We start from the raw sequence: 27,188 nt of genomic DNA on the forward strand, positions 1-27,188 counted from the left end.
ATAATGAATGTAGGACTTTTAACTCGAGAACTTGGGATTTTAGTTTCTTTGAACTTTTACTTATAAGGACAAGAAAATTTTATTTTGTACCATAATGACTTTGGACATTAAACTCACAGAAGCAAGGCAATTTAATTTTGAATTGAATACTTTAGACTTTAAATCCTGGGAATTTTAATTTGTAAGGGAATTTAACTTTGGGCATTAATGTCTCTAGGAAATTTACAATGGAAGGTAATTTGTATTCAGATTTATGGCTCTTACATGCATTGACATTTTTAAAATGGTGTATTTTGATGTTGTTATTCAATCTCTTTGCAAAAATATTGATGACCTATGTTGGATGTGGCCGGACACATCTTGGAGTGAGAAATTTAGACATTATCTGACCTTAAAGTTAATTTACTTGGTGACCAGTTTTAGAACCTTCCAGGGGTAAATTCAATGCTATTTACCAGCATCATCAGGAGACTCCACAAAACAACCATAGGTAGTATTGGGAAAGAGGGCTCGTGAAGGTGGTACAGAACTGCCATGATGGATTTCTGGTCACCTGTCAGAGAGGCATGACTCAGTAGGCTTGATAGTTAAACTCAGATGAATCAAGAGAACAAAAAGCTATGGAACTTTAGGAGGAAATAGTACTTCCGGTGAGCAAGAGGGAGGCTCCTGACAAGAGATTGACAATCATTGGTGTAAATTGCTTGATTGGGCAGAGCTAATCTGCTACTGGGGTTTCTGTTTTCTCTTCTTCTGTTTCTACGCCAGACTAGGCCTTTGTGGTCTGCTCCCCCAAACTTTCCCTATAGTGGCTTTTTCAACTTTTATACTTGCAGAAAGTGTTGGCAAGTCCTTTTTGTTTTCAGCGCTAAAAAAACGTTCTCCAAATATTTGTGTGAGTAGTCAAAGTGATACTTTGATTTGCATTCTGTTAACCTCTCAATAGGTTTAGAACTTGTTCAGGAAAGAGAGGTGTTCTGTACATTACACAATGAGACCTCAATGTTAGACTTTGAGTTTGTTGAGTCCTGGTTTTCTGGCTTGATTTCCTAAGTTGATCTACCACCTACAACTTGATCTTATTTTTTCTTTCTTCTTCTACTTTTTTAAATTTTTATGCTATAGCATCTGCCAGTTGTCCTTGTTATCATCCTAATATCAGCAATGTAGACATGACTACTCCTTTTATTTGAAATGAAATTTACTACAAATTATTTAGGAAATATTAATAGTAAGGTGGAAGAGTGTATTGGGCTCATGTAAATGGATGAAACAAATGTTGATAGGATAGTTTTGGAATCACTCAGATATTAGACATTGTGTGGATGACACATTCATCCATTTGGCTTGAATTTTTCACTTTTTATCCAAAAGTTCTGTATCATATAGATGGAGTAAAAGAACATTAGATTAATTTCCAACAACCATGTGGTTGTACATTCTTATATCCCTAATCTAAACCTGTCCTAGGAATCTGCCCACATGCTTTTTAATTTATTTCTGATCAACTTTAATTACTTTAAAAACTGTCTGCATCTAAACTTTATAGAGAGCAAACTCCACATGAAATATATATGGATGATGCTCTTTTGTAACTTCTTGTTTCCTTTCAACTTAGAAAGCAAGTGATTTTGTTTTTTTATATTGAAGAAAATCACACCATTAGGTTTTCATGTGCAAGAGAATTTTAAAGTTGCTAAAAGTCACTCTAATTTTCTCTTATTCACTACATACTGTTTGGAGGATACTGCAGCTTAAGATTTTATATTTCTCTGAGTATACTTTTTTAGTATCACATATCAATGTTTTACAATTATGTGTATTTATGGCCCCTAATTTGTATTTTTATTGAAATTTAAATGAAAGTGTAGATCTTTTAATAAATAAATCAAAACTCATGAATTTATTTAATCTAGATAAAAATAATGAAATGTAAATTTAAGTAAAAACTAGTGATCAAATTATAAGTGGATTTTGGGTTCTTTTAAATTGCTATTATGGACAGCAAATACCCAATTATAGAATCTTTAATTTCTGAGTTTTCTTCTTCAAATTTTCAACAGTGTTTCTTAAGACAGGATGCAAGAGTAGTTTTAAAAAAAATGTTGTTTCATTAGTCAGTTAACCACAGGCTTTTTCTCTGTTCTTGAAAGAGTGACAAAGAGGTAACTATGCAGGATTTACTTTTAAAGATGGAAAAAAAATTATTTCAAAGGCAAATTACATAACACAAGAATTGGTAAACGTAGTTTTCTACCCAAGGGAAGCTCAAAGCTTGACAAATCCTTTCTCAGCTACTGGTAACATTTTCAACTGAAACTAAGAAAATATAGATAAAAGAACTATGGTTTCATACAAGTCATGAAGAAAGTTATTTAGTTGGAAACATCTTTTGTTCAGGGCATGAGTGTTATTACTGTATATTTGTCTTTGTAAACGTAGTGTCAATATATCTAAGAGCAAGAAATGACTTTGTGTCCACAGTTTCAGATAAATATTGCCCTCTTGATTTTTATCATTTTAATGTTTTTGAAATAATTATTGGAAAGTGGATCATGATTATAAATGCCAAGATGCAATTTTGTCAAAGAAGCTATTTAGCTTTCATCCTGTAGTCAGAGCTGAAAATCTGAAAAATTAGCTTGATGGATACAATAACAACCACCAACAGAGTTCAAACATCCATTTAATGTATGAGCCCATATAGAGAACTATTCAAGACCAACATATGAGGTGGTAGGTTAATGTTGAACAGTATGTATACACACCCACACCCATAGGCTGTGTCTTCATTTTTTCCTCCTTGAAACTATGACAATATTGCATCACTCTTTTCATATTTTTGGAAATATTTGAAGACTGAAATACATTGGAGTGGCTATTGCGCTCCCAGTTTGAACGAATTAGTATGAACATGCCCTTCTCAGTTCTACAGAGAAGAGATAAGGGCTCTTGTTTTTAGTAAATCTTTTCATTTAAATATAATAGAGTAACAGATATAGGTAGAAATAATAGATACCATTTAGTTAGAGTGCTGCTGAGACTAGTGTAATAATAATAAGCTTCTGAAAAGAAGCAATTATTTTAAATATAACATTTAAATATATACTAAATTTAATTCAGTGTTGGGGTAAGTAATGATGGCAAATATAACAGAGGTGACTAGTTGATGCTTTTGGCTCAGATCTGAGTTCAAATCCAACCTTATTCAGTTACTATGTGACCATTAACCTTTCTTCATCTATAAAACTGAAATAAATTAAGTTTTCTTTTTCTTTCCCATGTGGGGCAAGAATTAAGACAATGCATATAAATTTTTACAACTGTGCTTGGCACATAGAAGAATTTAGTATTAGCTAAAAATAATATTAACAACAATAATTAAAATGCTGGCAAAAGTAAGGGGCATAAAGTATTGGGAGGAGCATTCTGGTTTTAGGAGCAGCAAAATTTATAGTATTCCAAGACAGCAAGATAAGATGTGTATGAGTGATTCAGAGAAATGAAATCTGGTATGGGGAATTTGGGATCGTCTATCTTGGAACATGGAATTTTACTCTTTATCACCACCCCTGGGGACAGTGCATTCTGAGACAGAAAACATAGTGAATTGCTTCTGACAAATTGAAATAGTGTCAAGGATAGGACATGTGGAAGAGTTACCAGGACTTGTCATCAAATGACAAGGGGATAGTATATTTTTATGTCATTGTTATTTTTAGCTTTAAACTTTTCAAAGTGATGATTCAAAGAAAGATGATTGAAAAAGAGAAATAAGTAACAGGCTACAAAAGGAATAAAAATAGATTTAAATTTTAGGTTATTTGTCTTAAGTGCTTTTAATGTAATATGATATTTAAAGAAAATTTGGAGTATAACATTTAATTGTCTCAGCATTTCTTCAGACTTGTGGTGGAGCTCAGGAATATGGCTTTTTAACAAGCACCATAATAATTTTAATTCATGTGTCCTTGGATCACAGTCTGAGAAACACTATCCTAGATTTTGCCACTTAAAATGTGATGTGTGGACCAGCAGCTGCAGCCTCCCATGGCAACTTGTTAGAAATGCAGAATCTCAGGCTCCATTTGAGACCTACGAGACCAGAATCTGCATTTTAAAAATATCCCCAGTGATTTGTACACACAGTAGGGTTTGGGAAGCTCTGACCTAGATGCTTCTCAATTCTTCAGTATCAGTCTGCTAACGTAGGGGCCATGGTCACCTAACTGCAAGAGTGTTTGATGGCACCTGTGCTGGGACAGCAAACAGCCTATTTCTGTTCTTAAAGATGAAAGGTTTGATCAATGACGTGGGCCCATCCAGCTCTAGAGTTCTTAGATTTTAAAAATGGTTCTAATATCAATTTTACCCAATAGTACTTCCTTTATCTTTCAACTTATTTATTTTCCCAAGCACTTTTCATTTGTCTGGTTTCATTTCAGCTTATTCTTAATTACTTTACAGAATCAAGACTGACATGAATGGCTGACTTGATACCTGTCTTGGCACACTGTGAGAACTAATTCCTTCAAATTGCCTCCATCCCCCTGCAGTTCAGAACGCATTTCTCCTTTTCGTTTCTCTCCTTTCTTCAAATGTTCTTTGCCTGGGGGAGCATTTTATTACTGTTTACAAAAACAAAAATGTTCACAAACATTTGAAAAATGCCAAGCAAATACCCCAATAATGACTAAACAAACATTTAACAGGTTTTTAATAAATAAAATATAAGAAGAAGCCCAATAGAAATGTATGCACTCATTACTGAATCATCACTAATGAACCCCACCATCCCTATGTGCACAGTACTGCATGCTACTCCTGAACATTAAGAGAAAGCTCTAAGGAACAACCCATATTTCTGATTTACAGTTGGTTTATCACACTTAGGATTAAATAATATCTATACTCTTATGATTTTGGCAACCATTTAAAAAAGTTTTCTCAAAAGCATTTAAAGAAGTTAAAATACTTAACTTAAAATGACATATGTATTATTTACTTTATTGTTCTTACAAAACATCCTCTTTGTTAAAAGAACACAATGTGCTATCTGCAAGGGAGATTAGGATAATTGGGAACATGGGGAACAAAATGATAAAGAAACAGGATAAGTTTCTTCAGGGAAAAAGAAATACAGAAAATTAACAAGAGTGGTTTAATAGAAACAGATGTAGCTAAATCCTTGTTTTATGCAGCCACTTGGAAAGGCAGTTAGACTTCCCAGCTCTTTGGGAGGGGAAATAGGGGAAGGACTTGAATCTGGTAAACTACGAAACCTACCATGTTTCATTGATTCTAAGACACATATTTCCCTCCACATTTTGTCATCTCCAAATTGGGATAGCTCTGACAACAGATGGTCTGTTATTGTTTAACTGGCAGCATTTTCCCTTCTTTCCTAGAGGTACATAAAATAATAGTGTGGTTAGAGACAATGGTTCCTAAGATTCAGTCAAGTACAGATTTAATGGTGATACCTAGAGATACCTAGAGGTATTCTAGTCCCTGTCTAAAGTATTTGAGGGTTGCAGCTGATTAGGTTGTTAATGACTAAAATTTCATTAACAGAACTTATTTACACTGTAGCCCTTAACCAGGGGTGGGCTCATATCAGGTTCTATCATTCACCAGTTTCTTCTGTTTGAATGGGCTTAGCAGAAGGTCTGATAGTCGTGTGCTTTGCAGTTAGGCTTGCCAGCAGTGGTTGATATGTGCTAGAATATGATAGCGGCTTATGTCCACTACTCTTTCTGATCACTATCATCTTTTGGGAACACAACTGTGTTAAGTTTTAAGATGGAAGACTCATCTTAGTTAACAACAAAGCCATATGAAGAGTGAACAATACTCTAGATCTTTGCACTCACCAGAATCAAAGAATTCCACACCCACTTCTTTGGCTACCACTTTACAGTTGTTCTCATCACAAGACTCTTGAGGAGTGTTTCTCTCGGGAAGCCTGTACTTGAGATGCTCTCACTGCATCTGAAACAGTAGAGATTTGGTGTGTGTGGATCTTAAAGCGTGAGGCTGAATGTTGCTGAACTGTGTTGTTGCTTTTGAAGACCCTCAATCTCTGTGCCCCTATACAGGAAATTTTTATGTTCTTATTTTAACACTGGCAATATTTAGCTTCTTCAATTTTTATGTAAGTTTTAGAATCATCTTGTAGAGCTCTAAAAAGATCTGTGATTTTATTTGGATTGTATTAAATCTGTATGTTATAATTTGAGAGAAAGAACATCTTTCAATATTGGGTTTTGACCTATGTATATAGTATACCCTTTCATTTATTTTGTTCTTTAATTTCTTATCACTAAGGTTTTGTAATTATCTGCATAAAATTATTATACATCTTTTAGGAGTTTTGTTCTACCTTTTCACTGATCCTTATGGCATAAGCACTCTGCTCCACATTTGATGGAAAGACCAACTTTTACTTTGCCATTCCTCTTATGTTGAATATTTAAGTATTTTCTATATTTCACTATTATAATTATGCCACAATGAATAAAAATCTCAGGAAGATGAGCTTTTCTTTTTTTAGGATTACTTTAGGAAAGTTAATTCCAGGATATGTGATTTACACACAATATATATGAATGTTCTTAGAGCTATTGAATATTCAATAATTGTTTCTTTAAGTAAATAATATCTGGAAAAATGACTCATAACAGACACATAGCAATATTTTGTTGCAAGATGAATGATCTAAATACTCTCTGTTTGTTTTAAATACTAAAGTTTTACTAAGTCAACCTCTAAGGTTACCTGACTTTTCTATTAGTCCAGGCTGCCCATGTGTGAAATATAACTATGAGAAAGATTTAAATCTTCATTATAAAGTAATGCAAAAACACCCTATAAAGAAATAAAATAGAGCCACAGACTGGAAAGAAAAAGTAAATAACAGTTTGAGAAGTGGAAAAACCATAGTTTCTTTGAATTATGTTTCCTGGAGCAAATCTTTGAGTTGTATTCTTTCTTTTTGATTTTTGCAAACTATATTCCTACAGTGGAGAATTCTCCTGATGCTAGGGGCTGCTTAAGAAGTAACTGCTCTCATAAAAATCAGTTCTGATGGAGTGTCTGTCAAAAGCCTGGGAGGAATAGTGTAGTTCATTAATTTGCCACCAAAAAGATGACTGAGTTGAAACCCAGGTGCCCAAAGAGGATTTCTCACTACAGAGGAAGTAGCTGTGTTTCCTCCTCGATGCAGTGGCTCCATCTGTGCCTCTTTTCTATAATCTCATGCAGTTATTTGCTAAAGAGGAGTTATGAAAGTAACATGTGATATGAAATCTTGGAGGCATGTCTTATTTCTTTCAATATTGTTTGTTTTTTAGGATTATAGGAGTAACACTCAACACATTTTGGTCATCATTACCACCACCACCACCTGAAACTGAGAGAAAAGGAAACAATTTACTCTGAGGAAGAAGTCTGGGCCCAGTGTGAGAACAGGAACCAAAGTCAGAAAGTTCCAAAGGAAAAAAGTAAACCTGGAAGAAAGACAGGGGCATGCCTTACACAGTGTTCCTTTTATGTTCATAAATAGTCAAAAGTAACTGTGTTTGAGGAGTAAAACTGGAGGGTGGGGTGGAGGCGGTGTAAGAATAACTTTTCTGTAGTTCTTCTATCTGACTTGATTTTTAAAATCCTGTGCACATGTCATTTGATAGGAAAGAAAAAAAATCACACCTTTACTTGGTGCTACCTTGTTTGAATCCAGTGTAACCAGAGACATGCAATGTTGCATTATTAGCAGTTATAGCTGTGAGCCTATGAGAAAGATTTTATAGGTCCTATCTACATTATCTTTCAGTTATCCAAAGTTCTGGTAATTTTTAGAAATAAAATAATTATAAGTCCTTAAGACTTTGTTTGCTCAACACAAGGCTCCTAATTTTAGTCAAATAGCCTCCACTGAGTGCACTTCTGATAGTAGGAACTTGAAATGACACCTCGGTCATGAGGGTGAATGGTGTCCATACTTCCATCTTGGACCCCATTTGCTTAGACAGAGTCTCAAGTCTATCTCAGAGCCTTGACTTCTTCAAGTGGGTTGTGTTGCTGGAAGATATTATAGACTTGACTATCAGTGGGAGGGATGAGTGGTATAGGGAAGAGGGAGTGTGTCTAAGAAGAACTGGGATCTTGATTTCCCTGGGAATGGCTAGGAGTAAAGAGTGCTCCAGACAGTTTTTGAGGAGAAAGAGAGATGTTGGTGGAAGATATCCTTGTTTGTCTCTGACCTGGTTATGGTGGTGTCTGAGGAACTGAGTATTGTATCTTTTTTGTTGATGTTGATTTGGTGACCGTTATTGGAGAATTTGCTGATCTTTCGTAGTTATTTTATTTTTATCTTAGCTATGGTTTTCTTAACTCTTTAAGACATCTCCCATTAATTGCATTTTCCTAATCCAGAGACCATATGTGGGTGCTAGTTTCATCCTTTTAATAACAAATGGCTTGACTAGACAGCTTGGCTGAAGCAGGTGAGGTGCCTAGAGACCAAACACAGTGACAACAGTGGGGCAGTGTGAGGGACGCTGGCTCTGCACTTAGAGTCTGCAATAGGGTTAATTCCTCTCCTTCTCCTGGCATCTACTTTTCATTTGAAAATGAAAATAATGCTGCCCTACTTGCCTTCCAAGATTGTTATGAAGGTCAAGTAAAATGATATATATTAGAACATTTGCTAAATTTCCAGTGCTAAAGGGATGTTAGAGTTATTATTACATCCAACCCTGAGGCTGAGGAGAAACAAGAGAAAGTTTTACCAGTTCATAGGTTAGAATTGTAATCTTTGCATCTGTTTCCATTGCTTTGACTGTGTTTCATTTTCCTCTGTATTCCAAACATTGACAATTGAAAGGTTCCTTTCTGCAGCACATAGGAGGCTAACTTGGGCATCTGTGAGCTGGGATTTGATGGAGGCTCTGGGAAATTACCTTTATCACAGGGATTTGTGTTGATGGTACCCCTGACTCATTGTCGGTGGTGTCTCTACCCAGGCCTCTACCCCGGCACTCAGTAGCACATGGGCAGAACATGATAAGAATTGTGTTTCTGATTTACTCTATACATATGACCTCATGTGAAATTGCTTCTATTAGTCACTTGAAGTCAATAATACAGATCCTTTTTGTAGCACTCAACCATTCTCAAGAAGAAATTACTGGAATTTAGAAAGGGATCTTGTCCCCATTTATGGTACTATCCATTTCATTTGATAGAGTGAAAATAAAATCAAAGAATCTATTGATGTTTTTTCACAGATATTATTATGTGGTGGCCATTTTTAAAGTTTAGCAAACATTAATTGACCATATATTATGTGTCAGGAGCATTACTTAGTACTGGGGAGAGAGAGATGTCTAAAACACATTTTCTTCACTCAAGGAGTTCATAGTATAGTTTTACCCTTGGGCAACTACAATAAAAAAATAGACCATGAACATACAGGAAGCACTTCATGAAGTGAGCGTATACTGACAGGGCAAAGGACCTCTTAAAAAAAACTTTTCTAAGATGTACATTTGAAGTGACCCTAGAGTCTCTTGCTCATGACTGCATCTTTGCTGGATGCTAAGTTTTTCCTTCTTATAATGTTAAAATAATTTTATTTGATATAGCATATTTCCTTAGGGGTATATATTCCTGTAAACCCAGGACATTTTATGGAGCTTTGTAAATCTCTGTCAAATCAGCTTTGTAAATCTCTGTCCAGCTTTTTGTATCCTGAGCTACCAATTTCCAATTTAGAATCTGTAAGTGCTTTTGATTCTTTCTCAGAGCTGTTTTAATACCAGCGAGTATCTTCCTTTAAGCAAAAAGCAGGTCTTTCCAAGTATCAACAGTTACATTACAGGGCCTGCCTTTAACATTACCATCTGTATGTATTTCAGGGCATGTGGCTGCCAGTTGACTGTGCCCCTGTTCCTTACCTTACATACTTACTTTTTGGTACAGTTCTCTCAGAGGCACTACTGTGGCAACTATTTCAGCCATGGTAATCCAGGCACAGGCTTATGCTTTTGAACTTCAGGGATCTGAAAACAAGAAAGTTCTTGTGACGCTCAACCAGTAGCTCAGGAGTTCTCTTCTGCACTCATCCAAAAGAACCTTGAAACTCCTTTTTAACAGCCAGCCTCTTCAAGGGTCAGGGAGCATCACTGCTTTTCTCGATGCTTTGCACTTCACAATGTATCTTTAAAAACAGTTTAAGATGTGACTTCTTAGATACTTGATGCATTATTCAGGATAAATTCATTTAAAGGTGTCTCAAGACCTTACTATTAGAGCCATTCTTTCATGTTTCCTTTGTTTTTTAGTTCACTCAATGTCTGGGTCTTAGATCTAGAATTCATTGTGATGTGCTCATCCCGTTGGGGAAAAATGCCTTTTGAAACTTCATTCAAAACAGTAGAAGTCTTGCTATTCTTCCCCTGTAGCCTTCATTTAAAAAACCTACTTAGTTGAATCTACTTGAAACTGTCATGTGGCCAGAAAACTGTGTCAAAACCTGTTCACCACCCCCATTCACTCTGCACCATTTAACCATTGCAAAAGCCAGGGCAAAGGGATCCTCAGGATCCCACGGCTCTCTCTGCTCACTGAATAGTGGCACGTGTATCCCAAAAGGGTTAAAATATTTCATGGGACTATTTATTCCAGGAAATTATCTCCTAATTAATAAAAATTATAGTCAGTGACAATCTAGAATTTAGAATCTTCCTTAATTCTGTCGTTTGCAAATTTGACTAGTATCTTAGTCTGCTCAGGCTGCTATAACAAAATACCACAGACTGGGCAGCTTAAACAACAGGCATTTATTTCTTGCAGTTTTAAAGGCTGAAAAGTCTAAGAGCAAGTTACTGACAGGTTCGGTGTCTGGTGAGAGCCCTCTTCCTGTTGCAGTTGGCTGCCTTCTCTCTGTGTCCTTATATGGTTTGTCCTCCGTGTGTGCTTCTGGGAAGAGAGAATGAGCTCTTGTGTCTCTTCCTCTTTTTTAAAAAAATATGTTTTTATTGATTTCAGAGAGAGGAGGGAGAGGGAGAGAGAGAGAGAAACATCGGTGAGAGAGTAACATCAGTTGGCTGCCTCCTGCATGTCCCCTACTAGGGATCGAAGCCCACAGCCCAGGCATGTGAACTGACCAGGAATCAAACTGATGGCTGCTGGTACATGGGATGACGCTCAGCCAACTGGCCCACACCAGCCAGGCTCTTTTCCTCTTTTTACAAGGGCAGTAATTCAATCATGAAGGCCCCACCTTCATGACCAAACCTAACTTTCCAAAGGTGCCTCCTCTAAATACCATCACACTAGGTATTAGAGCTTCAACATATGAGTTTGGGGGTAGGGGATAAACACAAACATTTATTTATTTATTTATTTATTTATTTATTTATTTATTTATTTATTAAAAAATATATCTTTATTGATTTCAGAGAGAGGAAAGGAGAGGGAGAGAGAGAGATAGAAACATCAATGATGAGAGAGTCATTGATTGAGCCCACAACCGGGGCATGTGCCCTGACAGGGAATCAAACCCTGATAGCCTGGATCCTAGGTCGACGCTCAACCGCTGAGCCACACCTGGCCGGGCTAAACACAAACATTTAATCCATAGCACTAGCAACTAAAATGAAACAAAACAAAATGAAATAAAGCCAGCATGTTCAAAAGTTCCTGAAAAAGTTGAATTGTGCATAGTAGAATACAGAATATGCTTCATAGATATCAGCATTGAAGAATTATGAAGTCAGACTCAAGAAACCTTGAAAATATGTTTTATTATGACCCAGCGTGGAGCCAATGCTTTAGACCTTAGCCATTACTTTGCAAAATAATGCATCCAGAGCAGTACAATAACCAAGAAAAAAAAAGGCTCCTTATTGGCCACTTGCCTGAGAGCACAACCTCAGAGTTATGTTGGCAAATCGGAGCAGTCAGCATGACCTCAGAAACCATGTTTCAGTCCCGAAGAGGTGATTGTAAACAAGAACAGTCACCAGGAACATTACAGTAGGTGAAGCCCATATAAACTGACTTTCTGCATGACAAAGGAAAGCTGGTGGAAGCTGGCGCTTTCCCCTTCAACAGTGTGCCTGCCACCCATGCGGATCTCTGCTTCCTTACAATAACAGTGTGTTAAAGATGAGAGGTATAGATTGTCTCTTTGTACCTCATTAAGCTAGTCCTCCTGTCTTCCAAGCAGGAATTTACGAAAACTGTGGTGACTGTCTGTCTGAAATTTTGTTACAGTCCAGTGAATAAGAAAATGCAGGTTTTCAAAAAATGTTCTTAACAGTGCCATATGAGAAATTTTATAGCCAAGTTTTGATTTTATTTACAAGCTTTCAGCGGTATAACCTGGAAGTAATAGAGTTCAGCTCTTCCCCCATTTCTGTGTGTGTGTGTCTTCCCCCATTTCTGTGTGTGTGTGTGTGTGTGTGTGAGTGTGTGTGAGAGAGAGAGAGAGAGAGAGAGAGAGAAGGATATATATATATATATATATATATATATATATATATATAGAGAGAGAGAGAGAGAGAGAGAGAGAGAGAGAGAGAGTGTTGACTGATACCAGGATATCATAAAAACATAGCATGCTTTGGCTTGCTAATGTGTTCCTTTATAATAGAATTTTTTAAAACTTTATTTTCATTGTTGACACGATTAGAGATGTCCCCATTTCCGTACCTCACCCTTTGCCCCCCTCCACCTAACCTCTGCCCCCCTTCCCTCTGGGTGCTGAAGGGTAATGTGAAAATAATTGTAACCTTGGCTTTGTCCCTTCGTATTTTGTAAACTTAGATGAGTCACTTGGGTGTTATATCAGGAATTCAGTTTTCTCATCTATAAAAAGCAGGCTTGGATTAGATGAGGTCTCAGCTGCCTTCCAACCCCAAACTCTAGCATGCTGTGACTCTACCTCTTGGAACAAACATGAACTTGAGAGTCAAACTAACGGGTTTTAATCCCTACTCAGTTCCTTATTTGCTGTGTAACACTGGGAAAACTTCACCTTCCTGATGGCCCATTTCTCCATCTTTAGGAATTCTATCACCCCTTCAGCATGGTTGAGAAATCTAAAAATACGTCAGGTAGGTAGCCCAGTACCTGTCACAGAGTAGGTGTTCAATATGGATGGTTATAGTAATTAGTATTATGAGAAAGATAACTATTCTTTCAGTTTGGCAATGAGAATCAGGTGGAACTGAACTTGGAACAAGCATGTGGTTAAACATGGAGGTGACTGTTTGACTAGGCCAGTGATCCTGGTAACTTGTTTGTGATGACACTAATGTTTGTAGAACTTTGGAATTGGAGACCCTTTATATATTATTTATTTTTGTTCTTGATTCCTGAAGAAAGTGTTTCAAACAATGTCCTTCTGTCTTCTTTCCTAGTCCTCAGCTGTAACAAAGATAAACTCAAGAACTGTATGAAAGCAATCAGTCCCCAAGCCACATAAATCCTATTTATTTGCCTCTTTAAGTAGCTCCATTTCTCATAACACTTAAGCTTAAAATTTTGAACACCTTATTGTTGTTCTGATTTCACTCTACTATTAAAAGATAATAGTTTTCATTTGTAGGACTCTAACTATGCTAGACCTGGTGCTTTTATATGATGTACATATGCTTCTTCTACTCCTTTCTTTACAAAAGCCCTCGGGTACTTTCCATATTGTGTTCTCCATTTGGAACCAAGGCTTGCAAAGCTTGAGTAGCTTACCAAATCAAATGTGTCTCAGCCTGGAGGTAGGAGAAAATCCATGCAAGTTTCTAAAATTCAGGTTGTTCCTACTACAATTTACTGCTTCACATAAAATCAATCATTCAAAAATTTTTCTGTGGTTTTATGTTTAAATCATAAATTAACTTGAACTAAAGACAGTTTCTTTCAGTATTTTGAGTGTTTTTCAAAACTACCTCTGAGATATCTAAGTCACCCTGAATAGGTTCATCTCCAAAATAGCTTAAACACTGCTGACTGGAATGTTTTGCCAAATCAATTCATTTTAGAGATGAAAGAGCAATATTTTAAGTATCATACAGTAAATCAGAGGCTGAATAAGGATTCCAATTATGGACTCTTGAGTTTCCCATCTGCTCCTCAATCCCCAAGCTACCTGAGTCCTAAATTTATGTGGAATCTGAACCTATAGTTGGTCTTGGAATAAAAATAAGAAAAGAAAAAACACACACCAGCTTTAATTATGTCAAAAATTAGAATCTTAAACTTTATTTTTAACCTCAAAGTGATTTTAGTCAATGTTATACCTTCTTTGCCTAAAAAAGTGGATATTTTTCTGTGTTTACTTCATCACTAAACATCATGCATTTTTAAGGCTAATCATATTCTTTATGGCTCTTCACAAATCTTAAAAAGTCTGACTTGAACAGTGAAGATATAATGTAGCTGAAGTTTATGGGTGTATTTGAGCTAAGCATCCACATAAAAAAGGCTATAATAAATGATTGGACTAAATGCATTCAGGAGGAGACAGATGGCAGACAGGACAGGACCTCAGCCGCTTCATTTAATAGAAGAGAATGACCAGCCCAACGCTGGTAAGTAGCAACAACAGTAACCAGCCCAAAGCATCATAAAACCCTACTAAATTGTAAACTATGGACCACTCCTTTTTGAGATAGTTCTAAAATCTTAATAGATTGAACAGGTGTGTTACAAACAGAATTCTGCCCTTCCTTAGACTGCATTTCACTGGCTTAAGCCCAATGGTTTATAAATCAGAGATTTAGAGTACATCCATCAATCATGGTGTACTAATCAGATTCCTAGAGCAGTAATGCTGCATAACAAACAAATCTCAAACCTCATCAGCTTAAAATAACAATGATTTTTTTCTTGCCCATTGTTCTGTTGGTCAGCTAGTGTGGTACTGTCTCAGGCTGTGGGTTGAGTTTAGGTCTCCAAAGGCCTTTTGTTCTAAGGTCAGTGGCTACCGAAGGCTTGTTCTCAGGGAAGATGTCATAAACTCAGAGGGGCAAACAGAAACATGCACTACTTATACCTGGGAATTGAGAGTTTCACTCCCACTCACATTCTGTCACTGAAAGCAAGTCACATGGTCAAGCCAAACTTCATTGGGACAATGAAGTATTTGCTATAGTTCACCTCACAGAGAACCATGATATGGAGGGGTAGAGCTTGAGCAAATAATGCAAGTTTGCATATGTAGTGACTATGTGTTAAGCTTTCTGAAGACACAAAGAAAATGGAACCATAAGGTTTATAGCTGTGCATTGGTGCTGTTTCTAGCCACTGTAAAATTTGGCTGTTTTTTGCTTAGTTTTCTTGAAATACCAAGGGAAAGGGAGATAGGAAGGGAGAAGAAAGAAAATGGATATTCAGTGAGAAAGTTCTAAGTGGTTAAAAGACTTGCATTCGTGGCAGCAGAGAGAATTCACTGGGGCTTGCTGCAGAGTAGGTCAGCCTAGAACTTTAGATGCCACTCTGCTCATTAGAATTTGTACTTCCTGTGTGCCTCTTAAGTTCACAGCACTGAGCTATGTGCTTTGGGGAAGAAGGGAAGTAGTGGAGAAAACTGGGAGAGGAGTGAATAAATCCAGGTCAGGGAAGATGATATTTTGTTAAGGGAAAGTGACGAGGGAATGGGTGGAATAAGAAAGAGGGTTGATATTCAGGTGCTAAAGTTCCTGAGGAAGGAGGGATCTTAGAGAATTGCCTGTGCAGGGGTAGAAAACGACATTTTTCCTTTACCCTTCTAAGTTCTCCAACTGAGACCCCTAATTAACAAGAGGAAAAGATACACATTTATTTAATATAAGTTTTATGTGACCTGGGAAACTTCATAAGAAAATTAAGAACTAAGAAAAAAATGATTAAATCTGAGCGTTTCTGTGCTAGGTTTGATGAAGATAGGTGGGAAAATGCAACGGGATAAAGAACGGTGTAAGTGTAAGCTAAATGCAGTAAGCTGGGGAAAGCACAAGGCCTAATGGTTCGCATTGCTCTTGGTGTTCACCTGTCCTCAGAGGTAAGAGCACTCCTTTCGTCTGGGTGTAGCAAGGGCACCTCTCACTCCAGGGTCTTGTGACCTGCTTCAGGAGAGGGTCAGATCCTTCCTGCACCTGTTGTTTCTCAGATTCTATCAGCTTGAAAAATTCAATATGCCAAGTGCCATATGTTGGACCCCGTCACAGTGATGAGAATGGGAAGACAGTAGTGCAAGATTTCAGTGATTCATTCATTTAGCAAATATTTATGAGTATCTCAGTTCCAAGTCAGAAAATATATTATGTGTCAAGAATACAAAGGAAAAGAAGACACAGACCTTACACTCATCACCAAGAGACCGATGGGAATGATACAAGTGAACACACAATTATTAAGGAGCCTTTTAAGTGCAAAGATAACAATAAAGTCCTTCAAAAGTTCAAAAATGTGTATATTCAGACCTGGGAAGTAAATAAAGATTTTTAGGACCCACTGACATTAAGCCAGGGTCCAAAAGGACTTAAGATGATGATGTAGGATTCAAAACAAAACATAAAAATTAAAAATGGTGGCAGGGGAACAAAGTCTAGAAGTAGTAATAGTGAGCACAGAGTCTGCAGTACACCCAAATCCAAATTGGTGAGAGCAGAAGAAGGCATACTAGGTCTTAAAAGCTGGGTCACAAGATGTGGGCCCTAAACACTTTCCTTATCAGGGAGAAGCTGGGAGTTGTGAGTTCCCTCCCTCTCTGCCATGTGTTGCTGTGTTGGGGGTGAGGTTTATGGTAAGATTGTGTCTCAGCCTCTCTTAGCTATTGAGATGTAAGTTTTTCTCATTCACTTGATGTTTAGGTGTCGCTCAGCTAGTTTCTGTATTTCTTTCAGAGGGAATCATTCCATATGTAGCTGTAGATTTGGCATGTCCATGGGAGGAGGTGAGTTCATAAGCCTCCTACTTCTCCATCTTGAACTACAACTCCTGTTGTATTTCTTTTAAATGTCATAATTTGCTACTTTTTAATTAAGTGACTATCTCATTAAGGTATGCCCTGCCTCTTTAAGTACTTAGTGCATTCTTGAAGGACAAGGGAGCTTGTTGTGCATTGCTTTTACCATATGTATATATACTTTTTATTGATTTGAGAGAGAGAAGGAGAGAGGCAGGAAAGAGAGAGACATTGATTTGTTGCTCCACTTATTTATACATTCATTGGTGGCTTCTTGTATGTGCCCTGACAGGAGATTGAAACCACAACCTTGGTGTATCGGGATGGTGCTCTAACCAACTGAGCTACCTGGCCAGGGCTACCACACACATATATATTTTCAACGTAATACTTAGTGAAGTGGTATTGAAATATATTAGAGATAAATGTTAGTAAGTGTAAACAGTGAAATGGGTGTGAAAATGTGTTTAGTTTTGATAGATTTCTATTTGGAAAGATAAGGAACAGCTGAGAGAGCAGAAATTTTGAAGCAGAAAGAATGAAAAGGAAAGTTGAAACAGACATTCATTTCTTCATTGATCCATGGTGAAAATTATATAAATGGAACTAAATAAAACAAATCCAGTCAATACATAGTACTGTAATATTGGTTCTAATACATTACATGTATTATAGCAGTGACTCCGTATATGGAAATGTCTTTACTATTAAGGTCTTCAGAGATTGGCTTACATTCACATTATAGATACCATAGACTTGAATGTAATTGTTTTCAGGGATAATATGAATGTAAAATAAATAAATTTATAGAAGAATTTTATTATAGGTTATGAGTATTTTTTCATGGGACACAATCTCAAAGATATTCCAAAAAAATGAAGTCTTTCAAAATAGGTGAAACATATATAGAAAAGTCTAGTACTTTAACTCAAAATCAATCACTATCTTGAAAACTGAATTAAGAACACATATTAAAGAACTAGGCATTAATTAAATGCTGGCATTCTAATATATAATTTTATATATTATATATATATATATATATAATCTTGAGCCCTCTGTTATAATATTGGAGAGAAAAAATATATAAACAACAAAACCACTCTGTTGACTTTTTATGCTTGTTTTACTATTAAATATGGGAACTTAAAGAATATTTAGTGAATAAATGAAAAGGAGGGAGTGGTTAAAATACAGTAAGGAAATAATGAGCAAAATTATAGTTTTCCTATAAATTTATAAGAAAAATTTCAGATCTCTAATTAACAACCTTATCATATTACTATTTAAGCATTATCCTTCACATTCGGGTTGCTTTTACTTCCCTCTGACTGAGGATTGTTATGACTTCAAGTTTGAAACATTGTAAATATTGTAGTTTTAGTGCTTTTAAGTTCCACAGCTCTAAGTATGTTCAGAGTGCTTTTTCATTACAGGATATGTTTGTTGGGAATCTTCTAAATGCTTAGCCAGAGCTCAGGCAACAGAGGATTTTGAAAAGGAAAGAGGTATAGATAGATCTGAGTAAAGAGGGAGCATGTGATTGTTTGTCTTTCTCTGCCATAACCCATGGACACAGACAATCGCGTGGTGAAGGCCTGGGGTGGGGGTGGGTGTGGGGTAGAAGGGCAATGGGGAAAGAAAGGGGCATCTGTAATACTTTCAACAATAAAGATAAATTTTTTAAAAAGCATGAAATTAACATTTTAGGGACTAAAACTTAATAGAAGGGGACATTTAATTTCAGTTGATTTCAGACAGATTCTAGAATTTTTGCTATATTTAAGCCACCAATATTTTAGTACACAGTATTGTGAACTGGCACAATTTTTACTACATGGCTGTAAAATTTTAGGATGTCTATGCCACTGCCTTTTCAAACTTTAAGAGCCTTTTCAAAGTTATAGAACTATTAGTATGAGGGCTCAAAATTCTCAGCCTACTTCTTCTTCTTTTTTTTGGCATAGAAATAATATTTTATGTCCAACATAAGAGTTGGGTGAGGGACACCTGACTTGATATATCTATTCACATTCATCCAATCTTTTTATGGGGGCTTTTGCTAAATTACTTCCTATACACATGCCTTAATGTCCTGGTCTGTAAAAATCAACATAATCTTTGCCTTCTAAGAGTCTGTAAAAAACATTATCAAGATTAATGGAGAAATGGCTCAAAAATACTGAATTTATCATCTGTAAAATGAAGAGATTGGTTTGAGTCAGATGATATTGAACTTATTTCCAGCTTTAAAAGAGATCTACAATTACAGGATAAGATGAAAACACCTCTTCTCGTCCTTGCTGACTTGGGTTTATTCTTTCAAACAGTATAGTAGAGCCAGCTTCCTCTTTTCTCTCCCAGTTGGGGGGTGGTTACAACTCCATGGCCCCCATCACCTAATGCACTAGTATACCAGTATTCCCCTAGTCTTTTCCTTACTATGAGTGTCAGTCTTCTTCCACTTGATTGAGTTCTTCGATATTGGATACCATGTTTAATTTACCTTTGCAAATGCCTAGCACAGCATCTGAAACTGAGTAGGATCAAAACAAACATTTGTCTTAGCATGTGGAATAAGTCAGACAGAAAAAGTCAAGAACCATATGATTTCACTCACATGTGGAATACAAAACTGAAAGCAACAAGTGAACAAACAAGAGAAACAAATAAAAACTCATAGACATGCACAACAGTGTGGTGGTCACCAGAGAGAAGGGGCGGGGTGGGGAGGGGGGGTATAGGATAAAGGAGGTCAAACAGATGATGACAGAAGACTTGACTAAGGGTGATAAACACAGTGCAATGCGCAGATGATGCATTATTGAATTGTACACTTGAAGTCTACATAATTTTATTAACCAGTGTCACCCCAATAAATTTAATAAAAAATTATATAAAAAAGGTACTTTTCAAATCAGTGAGAAACCTAAGATGCTTTCAGCTTCTGAGGTGCTGGTGATGATGGGCTAGCACTTACAAATGGTCAGTGTGTGTGAGGTTCTAGTTACTAAGGTCAATTTTATGTGTAGGATACCTTGCTAAAACTACAATTATTACCATTTCTCCCCCTGGCAAAAAGTTTCTGTTTAGAGTCACTCATCACACTAATCAGTTGTTTCTATCTGGTGGTAAATGGAGAACCATAAAGAGAAGGGGAGGCATGATGAAAGATAGGAGAAGCGGGAAGAGAGGTGAACGCAGGGTAACACTGTTTAGATGAACTAAATCTGTAATCATCATTGCAGTAAATTTCCTGGTAATTATTTGCCATGAGAATGTCACTAACATTTTATATAAATGTTATTGAAATATTTTTGCGTGGGTGCAATAAAAACATTCATTCTTGAAAATATGTTAATGAAAGATCTGAATAGTGCATATTTTAATCAGTTTTCTAATAAACAAGGAAATAAAACATGTTTAGTTGCTTTAATTGCATTTCAAGATATCATGTTAAAGACATTTAAAAAATAATTAAAAATTAATACCCAATGGAGAAAGGAGTTGAATGAACTAAAAGCAAATATGATGAAGTTTTAAAAGTACTGTTTTCTGCACGGCTGGGCATGGCCGGGCGTGGCTCGGCAGTTGAGCGTGGACTTGGATGCAGGAGGCTGAGGTTCAATTCCCGGGCAGAGCACATGCCCGGGTTGTGGGCTCGGTCCCCGGCTGGGGGCTTGCAGGGGGCAGCCGATCAATGACTCTCTCATCATTGATGTTTCTCTCTCTCTCTCCCTCTCCCTTCCTCTCTCTGAAATCAGTGGGGATATATTTAAAAAAAAAAAAAAAAAAGATTCTTAAAAAAATACTGTTTTCTAGGGTTCAAATAAAAAATAGGCGATAAGAATCAATGCGTAATTGAAGATGCAATATAAATTGTAAAGACTTAGCTGCTCACTGACTATAAAAGTAACTTATTAGAATATAGATCAGACTGTACCACAGAGGAGAGAATAAATGAATACTTTAAATGTCAATGTTATTTGTTTCCAGGCCTCCAACTTTTATCATAAAAAATATCCATGCTACCATTTTTCATTCAAGCTTCTAATGATAGACTGTGACCTATTGCTGGAGGTAAAAAGACAGTCTGTCTGGATTCTTGTTACAAACAAGCAATGCAAATGAAAGAGGTTCCAATTCCCCAAAGGCTGCTAAATGACACCCTCTAACTATAATCTGCTAGTCTCCAGGGGGTAAGTAAATTGCAGATGGGGAATATTTATTTTTAAGATGTCAGGTTGGAGAAAAAAAATATTCTGACCTTTAAATTTTTAGGTTTGTAGGGACTTATTAGTAAAGTTGGTTATGACTTTAGATTTTTCAGTGTGTGGTAAGAAATTTCAATCAGTAACTACTGTTTGCTCTAATGGAGTCCTAATAGCAATTATAGACATGTCATAACAAAACTCTACTGAAATTGCAGCAATAGTTTGCTACACCAAACACAGATGTTATGGCTCATTTATGAAGAAGTGTCCTTAAAAATTTGTAGCTGTAGTGCACATTGGCAAATGGCAATAGGAAACTGATCAGCAGAAATCATTCCAAATTTGGCAAATAGAGGAGAGCAATCCTTAGGTAAACTAGTTTCTACTCTCTCTTTTTGAATAGTTTTACTAAATTTATGTTAATGTAGAGATATTGCATAACGTTGGTTGATTTTTCAAGATAATTAAAACTGTTTAATATATGACTTGAAATTTTAGCATTTTTTTTCTATTTTAGAATGTAGATGGAAAATGTTTGGTTAAAATGCCAGCTTTAGTTTATTAAACCTTTATTACAGTTTTCTTAGGTATGTGGGAAGATACAATGTAAATTTGGAAGCAGGTTTTTATTTTACTAAATCTGTTAACCTTTTTCCTTATAGGTTGCCTAGAGAATATGAGTAGGGGTATTGAGAATGCAGGTGTTTGCAATTCAAGGAGGCATCTTACAGATAGCAGCTGGCAACAATTTTAAGTGTGGGTGATTGCTATGCAAGGTTCAGGCTACCAACTCAATATTGGTTTTGGGAAAGGGAATTGTGATTCCCCTCCCTCAGCAAATATAAAAATGTTTAGATATATTTAGTATGGGGGAGATTAAAAAAACTGAGCATTCTCTGTTTTGAGTTTAAGTACAACAGAACTTTGCATGTGAAATTTCTTTCGTGGGGAACCTGAGTCAGAAATTATGTGTAGAATGGGCAAGAGAGGAGATAATTAGGAAAAATATCAGTTAGTTTAAAAAAAATATAAATAGATAATGGGAATGACTGGCAATTAAAATTTAATATTTAGTTATAGTCAGTCCCAACTCCAAGCCATCTTAACAGACTTGCACAGTCCTGACCTGAGGTTAGCATCTAGAGGAAACGGCGCATTATGGGAGATGGTGGCCCTGGGTACCTCCTAATTTAATGTCCAAAGTGTTTCTGATAGGAAAAAATTAAATAGTCAGAATTATGATAGAAATGTCAAAAATGTACAGGCTAAACTATGTAAATTGTGAGCCATCAGTCATAGCTCAATTTAATCTAGGGTAGGGTAAAAATTACAAATTTTCCATTTACCTCTATCACATTAAATGATCTCCGCTGTGCCTTCCCTTGCAATTATATTTTTTCATTCTACATTTGTGTTCTTTTCAGTGTGAATGTTCAAATTAAGCTACTGTGCTGTTGCTGCTCTAGCTCCTGCGAGGAACCTAGTAGTTCCTATGTTATAGGAATGAACTAATGGGCGTTTTTACATGAACTGTTATTTGAATATCTCAAAAATCTTGTGAAGTCAGTAGTTTCATTAATCTCTTTTCGGAAACGAGAAACCTGAGGCTTAAAAGGATTTGAGGCTGGCAGTTCAACTGCTTACCCCATGTATTTTTTTGTTTGTTTGTTTTAATTGAATTTATTGAGGTGACATTGGTTCATAAAACCACACAGGTTTCAAGTGTACAGCTCAATAAAACATCATCTGTGTACTGCATCGTGCGCCTATCGCCCCAAGCAAAGTCTCTTTCCATCCCCATTTTTCCCCCTTTGCCCACTTCCACCTACCCCTAAGCCCCTGGGATAATCCCTTTACCTTCTTTCATCAAGTCCCCCAACCTCTCTCCTCTCTGACAGCTGTCAGTCTGTTCCATGTGTTTCTATTTTGTCCATCAGTTTATTTTGTTTATTGGATTCCACATGTAAGTGAGATCATGAGGTATTTGTCTTTCTCTGAGTGGCTTATTACACTTAGCATAATTTCCAGGTTCATCCAAGCCATTGTAAAAGGTAAGGTATCCTTTTTTATAGCAGCATAGTATTCCATCATATAAATCTACCACATCTAAACTACTGTTCTATATGTCTCCAATGTTAATAATGCATTTGCCTTTAGAATTTTAGAAGTTTAAAAACCTTTTCTCACCTTCAATATCAAGGCTGAGTCAGAAATTACTTTCATTTTCTGGATTGTTTCATATTACACACATCATCTTATACTTGATTTTTGAGCCTGGTTGCCATGAGTAGACTCTATCTATGTTCTCCTTCTTCCAAGATGAACATATAAGTGTGTGCAGGTTATGAAGTATTAATCAAAGAACTGTTTGCATGCCTACTATTGGGTGCTAATTTTGGAAACACAAAAGTGGGCAACACTCAGCCCCTGCCATAAACACGGGGAGGTGAGGGGACAGGCATATAAGTTAATCACAAAGTTATTGTTACTGTTTAATATATTCTCTTCTGAAGGGCTTTGTTGGTATGACATCCAGGCTGCCTGTAGTTTTCAGGTGTTCTGCTTTAAGCTGCTTATGCCCTCCTAGCTTGACTTTTTTTTTCTACCTATGGCTCTAATATTGCATTGTGGTTCATTTATTTATTAAATATACAATTACTATATAGGACTTTTAGGAGACTAATAAATAATACTTTTCCTCCACTTGTGTTTAGAAACAATTGATATAGACATGGGGGCCTGATAGCTGGATATAAAATACTATTTCATAATAACTATAAAGTTATTCGGAGATTGTGGCTGAGATCAGCCAAGTCAGTTGCTAATCAATTCCTCACCTCAATGCAACAGGAAGCCCTAGGAAACCATGGACCCAGATTCCTGCTACTGTATAATGGAGAGATGACCATATTTTCACTCTCATGTCCTGTGCAGATGCTGAAGGAAAGGGAATGAGACAGGAACAGAGCTCAGCAGGGCTAGTTTATTCTAACTCGCCTACCAATTGGAAAGAGTGGGTTGAGAAAAGGTGCAGAAAAGCCAGCCAGGCACGTAGCTCTAGGGGAGGTCCCCCTGCATGGACACCTGAGGAGCAAGAAACCAAGGCTCCCTCCAACACATTAGACTAGATAAAAAGACATGGTTAAAAGATCTCAAACGAAAATTCACATACAGAAACAAGTGATTCTAATATAGGGAGGTTAGGTTACTCCCCCCCTCCCCCCTTTTTCAAGCTTATTAAGATGTAATTGACAAGTAAAATTGTAAGAGATTTAAAGCATATGATGTAATGATTTGATTTATGGATACATTCTGAAAGTATTCTTACCATTCAGTTATTAACACATTCATCACCTCACATACTTACCTGTTTGTTTGTTTGTTTTGTTTGTTTGTTTTGGTGAGAACATTTAGGTTCTACTCTCTTAGCAAATTTCACGTATACAATACAGCGTTATCGATTACAGTCACCATGGTACACATGCTCAGACCTTATTAGTTTTATAACTGAAAATTTGTACCCTTTTCCAACCGCTCATATTCCCAACCCAAACGCAAACCCCTGATAACTGCTTTTCTACTCTGTTTCTATGAGTTTGACTTTTTTTTTGGATTCCACATACTGTATAAGTGATACCATGTGGTATTTCTGTTTCACTCAGCATAAGGCCCTCCAGGTTCACCTGTCTTGTCACAAATAACAGGATTTCCTTCTTTTTAAAGAGCAAATAGTATTCCACTGGGTATTTTCTTTATCCAGTCATCTGTTGATGGACACTTCTGTTGTTTCCATGCCTTGGCAATTGTGAGTAACGCTACAGTGAACATGGGAGTCCAGGTATCTTTTTGTCGTAATGATTTTGTTTCCTTTGGCTGTATACCCAGAAGTGGGATTGCTGGGTCATATGGTAGTTCGATTTTTTATTTCTTGAAGATCGCCCATACTGTTTTCTATAGTGGCTGTAACCAGTTACATTCTTGGGAGATTCATTTTATAATACAGATCCGCATGTTGTAGAATGTGTCAGAGATAGATTCCCAGAGGAGGTGACACGAGGTGACTCTTGAGGAAAGAGTAGGAGGTTGCCAGGGAAACAGTAGTGGGGGCAGTGAGAGCACATTTCCGCAGAGAAATAGCACACATAGAGCTTTTGAGGCTTGACATGTTTGGAGAATTACAATTGTTTCCATATTATCAGAAGGTAAACTGACAAAGGTGAGATAGTGTGTCAGAATATGAGGCTGGTTGGTAGACAAAGCTGGTGACACCCTATCCCTTGCTTCTGAGGGTGGCTGTATTTAGACACTTTAAATTGCTCCCTGAAGCTCTGCACGTTGATTGGCCCAACACTGTGAGAAGCTCAAGACACCTCTGCTTTAAGTGTAGGTGGAATTCATTCTTCCTTTCTTTATTCATCTCAGTCTCACAGTCCTTGAGATTTCCTGTACTTGTACCCCAACCTTGCACTTCCAGGAGAGTCAGATACAATTCTAAAAAAGGTTGACAAAGAATTTATATACATATATGCATAGCCCAAGGACACGGACAAGGGTGGGGGGAGGGACTGGGGAGAGGGATGGGACAGGGTGGAATGGGTTATTGAGGAGAGAAAGGGACATCTGTAATATTTTAAACAAAATTAAAATTTTAAAAAAAGAGAAAAAATAAAATAAAAAAAAGGTTGAAAATAGGAAGCAATTGCTACTTTGGAATATTAGCATTTTTCTAATTTAGGCTCAGTTTTTATATTTTTATGGTAGGTTATGAAATTTTCTTGTCTTGATAATCAGCAGTGATCACAAACCCTGGGTCCAGAGGGCTGGCTGTTTACTGCCGATGCTGCACTGATAAGCCCACTATCTAGGTGGATACTAATACCACAGCCTTTTCGATTCAAAGCCAGGCTGATCTCAGAGCAGGGCGATAGCTTACTTCATCCCTTGAGCATACTCACAGAGAATTATCTTGCTCTTGGAGGGGTTCATCCCTCCTGGAGGCTGTCAGATGGTTTGGCCTGCTTATCATTTCATATTTATATGAACTGAAAGTATAAAAGGTTTGGAGGAAAACTGCACATTTCTTAGTACTGTTTTGCACATTGAAATCCTATGCCAGAGCAGCTGAAAGTTATATTTACCATCTTATTATGTAGGCTTTTTCATAAGGAATTATTCTTTTTAATTGTCACTTCTATTTGTACAGTGTTTGATGGTTTACAAAGTGCTTTCCTATGCATTGGTTCATTTATCATGACAACAATTCAATGAGATGAGATAATAGTTATTTTCTCCTTTTTATAAAAGTGGAAACTGGACTTAGAGAAATTTAGTTGTGCCTCCTAGACCAGTGCTGTCTGATAGAAATGTAATGTGACCCATATGTGTAAGTTTAACTCTTCTAGTTGCCTCATTAAACAAAGTAAAAGGAAACGGGTAAAATCATTTTAATAATATATTTTGCTTAACCCAATATGTTCAAATGTTATCATTTCTGCATGTAATCAATTTAAAAAATATTAATAAGATATTTTACATTCTATTTTTCTTACTAAGGCTTCAAAATACAGTGTATAATTGACACTAATAGCATATTTCAACTCAGACTAGCCACATTCAGGTGCTTAATAGCCAAAGATGGTGAGTGGCTGCTGTACTGGACAGTCCAGACTTCAATAAAAACTGCACTGCCGCCGTTCCTACTGTACATTATATTGACCCACCATTAATTTGGGTAATGGAGTGCAGTTATATTTTCAAGAGTTATGATAAGCCTAAACAACTTTATATACATACTTTTCCCTGAGAACATCATATATCTTTGCATTACTTGATTATATTCCCACAGATGTGTTCTTTGAGCCCTGGACTACCATTCCCTACTAGAGGGACTAAGCATAACCCCCAAAATAATGAACAGAAAGCTCGAACCAACCCTCCTTAAGTAGCCAGTTAGTAAAGAGTAGGTTCAGTTTTATATCTTGGGAAGGGTACACCCAATAATCTCAATTTTGTGTGAAAATGCT

This window comes from Miniopterus natalensis, chromosome 7, assembly GCF_054644295.1.
Source record: "Miniopterus natalensis isolate mMinNat1 chromosome 7, mMinNat1.hap1, whole genome shotgun sequence".
Taxonomy (NCBI): domain Eukaryota; kingdom Metazoa; phylum Chordata; class Mammalia; order Chiroptera; family Miniopteridae; genus Miniopterus; species Miniopterus natalensis.